Source organism: Phyllostomus discolor, chromosome 8, assembly GCF_004126475.2.
Source record: "Phyllostomus discolor isolate MPI-MPIP mPhyDis1 chromosome 8, mPhyDis1.pri.v3, whole genome shotgun sequence".
Lineage (NCBI taxonomy): Eukaryota > Metazoa > Chordata > Mammalia > Chiroptera > Phyllostomidae > Phyllostomus > Phyllostomus discolor.
The window spans coordinates 107409322-107415766 of NC_040910.2; positions in this window are offsets into that span (position 1 = coordinate 107409322).

Genomic DNA, 6445 nt, shown 5'->3' on the forward strand with positions numbered 1-6445 from the left:
CCCTGTGCCTCAGGTACTCCTCAAATCCCTTCGCATCCCATAAACCCCTGAGGTAGAGACCGTTACTACCTCTGCTGTGAGATTGAGGAAACTGAGGCTCAGGGGTGGAAGGCTGTGTATGGGGGAGTGGGCAGGTGGTTGCGAGTGTTGGAGAGTGAGGAGTGGGTGAGCCCCTCCCCCCCCCCAGCAGCAAAGAAAGGGCTGGAGAGGAAATGGGTCCACAACCACCCCCTCCCCCGCCCCCAGTAGCCTGCGGTGCATGATGGGGAGGTTGTCGGTGGCAGAGTAGGTCATGATTACGCTTCCCCTCCTTCCTCAAACATCTACACCAGTGCTTCTCCAAATGCAAGGTGCCTATGAATCATCCCGCGGTTGTTCAGCCCTGGAGCCCTGCCAGATTCTGCATTTCTAACGAGCTCCCAGGGGGTGGACGTGCCCTGCCTCAGGACCTCACTTGGAGTAAAGAAAGACTACAAGAGACGCAGTGTTACCTGGGGTGTTCAGTGGTCCATGTCGAGAGCCATCTGATGGGTTTTTTTAAAGATTTTATTTATTATTTTCAGAGAGAGGAGAAGGGAGGGAGAAAGAGAAGGAGAGAAACATCGATTGGCTTGCCTGTTGTTAGACCCCAAACAGGGACGCAGGGCATAACCCAGGCACGTGCCCTAGCAGGGAATTCAACCCCGGATATTTCCGTTTGCAGGCAGGGCTCAATCCCCTGTGCCACACTGGCTAGGGCAAAGGTCGATAACTGTTGACAAGGGCACCAACACATGACGCTAGGACCACCAGATATTCACGCATATGCATGGGGGGAGGGGAGAGGGGGCTGAATCCCTACTTTACACCACATAGGAAGTTCAGTTTAAGAGGGACCATGGGCCTAAACATAAACTAAACTGGTAAATCTTCCAGAAAAAAAAAACACATAGATCATCTTCTCAGACTTTCAGTAGGCAAACACTTCTTAGAAAAAACAAAAAGCATAGGCCCTAAAAAATTGATAAATGAACTTAATAAAAATTAAAAATTTCTGTTTACCAAGAAACATACCAAGAAAATAAGTAAGCTAGCCGAAGACTGGGAGGAAATATTCATAACAGATACATCTGACAAAGGACTTGTATCTGCAATAAAGGACTCCTGCACCTAAACAATAGTAATAACCAAAATAAGGAGCAAAAGATGTGAACACGTATCTCCCAAAAGAAGATAAGCCTATGAGAAACCGCCCATCCAATATCGTTTGTCATCAGGAAAATGCACGTGACAGCCACAAGCAGGTATCACCGCGCACCTGCCCTGTGATCCAGCAATTCCACTCCTAGGTATTTATCCAGGAGAAATAAAGCCATCTGTCCACAACACCTGTACGAGAATAGTCAATGCATCTTTATTCATAATTGCCCAAACAGAAAACAATCCAGATGTTCATCAACAAGTGAATGGATAAGTAAATGTGGTATGTCTGTACACTGCTACGTTCACTCATCAGCAGAAAGAAACAAACTACTATGAAAGATTGTTCCTCTCGTGCAACCGCATGGATGACTGTCAGGTGCATTACACTGATGAGAGGCAGACACGAAAAATACAGACTGGCCCCAGCTGGTGTGGCTCAGTGGATTGAGTGCGGGCCTGCGAACCAAAGGGTCACCAGTTCAATTCCCAGTTGGGGCACATGCCTGGGTTGCAGGCCAGGTCCCGAGTAGGGGGCATGCAAGCGGCAACCACACATTGAATGATGCCTGGGGTGTGTGACCTTGATGCTGTCACTGCACTCACAGACTTGACTCGGCTGGTCCAGAGACGCAATTTAGTATTCTTACACAAATTATTGCAAGTACTCCAGAAGAGACTGACATGAACAGGCTGATCTCAACAGAGTTGTCAAAGAAACACCAGATAGTTCTGCAGGAGAATTCTACCGAATTAAAAGAACAGTTATCTTTCACTCTCCCAGAACAGCAATTTTCAACCAGTGTGCCACAGGAACTTTTCATACATGCGACACTTGACTAGTCAGGGACACTGACCTCTTTTCCCTTAGACTGTCAAATTTCAAAAAATGACAGCAGCCAGTACACTAGTCGTCGGGTATAAATGAATCAAAATTATGCCTGTTTATTTTGGGGGTGGGGCAGATGTGTAAAAAATATTTTTTTGGTGTGCAACAGAATTTTAGTAATTAGTTTACGTGTGCCATGAGATGAAAAAGGTTGAAAATCACCATTCTAGAAATATATGTCTTCAAAATTCTTTTTATAAAGTAAACAGCACTGACACTAAAACCTATCAAAGAAAGCAAAAAACCAATCCTACAAACCAGTGTCACTTAGGAAGAAAAATCCTAAAAATGATTTTAGCTGACAATTTCACCAGAATACCAAAAGAATGGTGTAAACACCATGGTTAAATAGAGTATATTCTAAAAATGGCTTAATAGTTGGAAAATAAATGGTTTAATACTTGGAAATCTATTGCTATAACTCTACATAAGGTGATCTATTATAGGATGAAAAGTAAAAAGTTAATATGATCTCCATAGATGCTTGAAAAGGCATCCATGCATGATTTTTTAAATGTCTTTCAAAAATGAAGGTAAATAAAAGATTAAACATAAAGGTACCATAGAATGTAGCAACTCCACCCCTAAATATATACACAAGAGAAATGAAAAAAGAAACTTTGTACAAAAATATTCAAGTGGTGCACAATTTGTAATGACCAAAAGGTTGGACAAAACTCAAATGTCCATCAACTGATTAGTAGATAAATAAAATAGTGTATAACCATTTAATGACATATTATTTAGCAATAAAAAATGAAGTACTAATACATGACTCAACACAGAAGAACCTCAAGATATTATGCAATGTGAAAAAAATCAGTCGCAAAAGACCACGCATTGTATGATTTCATTAACGTGAAAAACCCAGAATAAGCAAATCTTCAGAGACAGAAGGACCAGTGGTTGCCTAGCCTTGGGGAGCAGAGGCTTCTTTCCAAGGTGATGAACATGTTCTGAGATTAGATTATGGTGACAGTTTTACAACTCTGTGAATATACTAAGAGCCATTGAATTGCGCACTTGGAATGGATGACTTTTATGATGAGTAAGTTGTATCTCAATAAAGTTGTTGTCATAAATAGTAAATGGTCTAAATCCTCCAAATAAAAGACAGAGATTGTCAGGTTGATTCTTTTTTTAAAAAAAGCATAACTTCACTGTGTGCTAGCTACCAGAAATTCACTTTAAGCATGAAGATATAGAGATATGAAAAGAAAAAGAATTTTTAAAAATGTACCATGGAAATACCAATGAACAAAGCTGAAGTGACTACATTAATATAGCACAAAATAGACTTCAAAAGAAGAATTACTGCCAGGGATAAGGGGAGATATTTCATAAAGAAAAAGAATCGGTTGATCAGGAAGACATTTCAAGCTTAAACGTGCATGGATGCAGTAATTAAACCGCGAGGGGCCTCCCCTCACCAGAACCATTTGTCATCGCTCTGGGGGTGTTGTCTGCTGCCAGATGAGAAGAAGTAACAGGCAGAGATACTAGAAGGAGTCAGGTCAGGTGACACATGCTATACCTGGAAATTCAAAAGGATTGACTAAAAACCCAGATGGAAATGATGAGAAAAATTAAATAAGATGGCAGAGTACGCTGATCTAAAAATCCAATGCCTTTCTTATGGACAAAAATAATTCTAAAGTATAATGAAAAAAAATCCAGCCCTGGCTAGTGTAGCTCAGTGGATTGAGCACAGGCTGCGAACCAAAGTGTCGCAGGTTCGATTCCCAGTCAGGCCATATACCTGGGTTGCAGGCCACGGCCCCCAGCAACCGCACATTGATGTTTCTCTCTCTCTCTCTCTCTCTCTTTCTCCCTTTCTTCCCTCTCTAAAAATAAATAAATAAAATCTTTAAAAAAAGTCCAAACTAAAATAGCAACCAAAGAATTAAATGCCAAGTTATAAATTTATAGAAAAAGTGAAGGATCTATTGAAATATTGGGGGAGGAGGAACTTTTAAAATGCTCCCAAAGGACATACACAACAAACTAACTCAGAAAAAAGGGCGGTTCAATACTGTTAATACGTCAATTCATTCTAAAAAAAAAAAACTTCAAACACGATTCAACCCCAATCAAAATATAAAAAGGGTTTTCGAGGGAACTTATTAAGTGCTACTAAAATTCATCAGAAGAATATAAGCATTAACGAATAGCAGGAAAACTCTGAAAAAGATGACCAGGTGGGATGGGGTGAGCTGTAGGAGATATGAAACATGTTTTTATATGAAAACAAGTATTTAAAGGTTGGTGCTGAAGAAACCACCAACAACTAGACAGAACAAGGAAGAAAGTGCAGAAATGGTCTCCCTGTATATGGTAATTAAACTTTTTATAAAGATGACTATAAATATACACATCGTATTTTTCATAGTGTGTGGCTGGATACTTTCTGGACAGGTTGTATACACATATATACATGTAACTGTTGGGGGCAGGATTTACTAAAAAAAAAAATAATGCAGGGACAAGTAGCTATTCTTTATGCAAAAAGGGAAGTACAGGATCCCTATCTCACTCCTCACACCAAAATACTTTCCCAGTGGATTTGAGAAGGCCTTTCTAAGCAAAACCTACACCCAGCTCTATAAAGACACAGAGTGATGTGTGTGACTAAATAAAATGTAGACACTTTTCTTGACAAAAATATCATTAACATGATATGTTAATGATATTTTAACATGATATGCTAGCATATGCAATATGATAAACAATTCAATTCCTTGATTTAATAGTTCACACATGCTTTAAACAAAAGATAAAAAAAAAATAGAAAAATGGTCAGGCCCTGGCTGGTGAAGCTCAGTGGATTGAGTGCAGGCTGTGAACCGAAAGGCTGCCAGTTTGATTCCCAGTCAGGGCACAGGCCTGGGTTGTGGGCCAAGCTCCCTCCCAGTAGGGGGCGTGTGAGAGGCAACCACACACTGATGTTTCGCTCCCTCTCTTTTTCCCTCCCTTCCCCTCTCTCTAAAATATATATATGTATAATAAAATTAAAAATTAAAACGAAACTAAATTAAAATTTAATAAAAATTTTAATTAAAAATTTGATGACCTTTCACTCTCCTGAAATGCAGTCATAAGTAATATGCCTTCTCACACTTACTTTTTAAAAATCACAATATAATGCCTGAGCTGTTGGGGGGGGGGGATAAACTGAAAGGAAAACAACTCATCACCAAATAACACACATTCCCAAGTGTCACGGCGGAGGCCCTATGACACTAGAAAACATGAAAGGGTCCGATGCTTCCCCCTGCTTATAACACAAGTAAGTTAGAATTTAAGATACCTAGGAAGATCAGAAATTACTCTGTGTAAGGACAAGACAGAAATGAAAGAACAGAGATAGACTATCAAGCACTAGAATAAATCGCCTTTTAATCTGTGCTTTTTAAAACCGCAAAAACAGATTGTTTTTCACAGCGGAGACGTGTCATGGGAGTGGGGTCCTGGGGGGGCACCGTCCTTACAGGGGTGTCGCCGTGTGAGCCTCCGTCCCTGCCCCGCAGAGCCCCCAGGCCCTGAAATTACACCTGTCTCCCACACCAGCTGATCACTCACACACTCACACACTCACACACACGCACACACACACGCACACACTCCTCTCCGAGAACCACGGGGCTGTTGCTTCAAATATTAGCCCGCCAAGTGGATATAGTTCCAGCTGTACATACACCAAAATGCAAACAGTGGTTTCCTGAGGAAGAACAATCACAGGAAATGTTCCCATTCTTCTGCTCCCCCTTCCCCTTCCCCTACCCCTTCCCCCCTCCGCCTGCTTCTAGCATTTCTGTACTGCACAAAATTGTGTTTACGACCTGTATGAATTTTGCAATCAAATATATATATACATTTATAAGTGTGTAATAGAGGAATAAATGTGCTCCTTAATGAACACCTTAAATAAGCAGCTCTAGCGGAAAGTCTAATAACTAAAGATTCCTAAGCATCAAGGAGCACACACGATCTTTTGAGCTATCGCTGACAACGTGACGTGCTAATGTCTGTGATTTTTGTGGGTGACAAAGTCACAGGTGCAGCTAACACTCATAATAGAAGGAGTGATAAGACTTAAAGGTTAGGGCAAGTCGGTAGAAATTTCCGCCACCACACCCCCTCCCCAATCCACGGGGTCCCTGACTGGTAGACACAGACCCCCCACCTCGGGTGTCTGCCTGTGGCCAAGGTTAAGACCTCCTGGAGGGAGCATGGGCTGGGGAGAAGTGCTCGCGTGGGGTTTTCAGGCGGGGAGAGGTAAGGAAAGGGAATGGCAGGGGCGTCACCCTGGGCTGGGAGGGCTGGGAGGCCTGGGCGGTCTAGGGATGACCCACAGGGCCCCTCCTCTGCCTTCCTGGT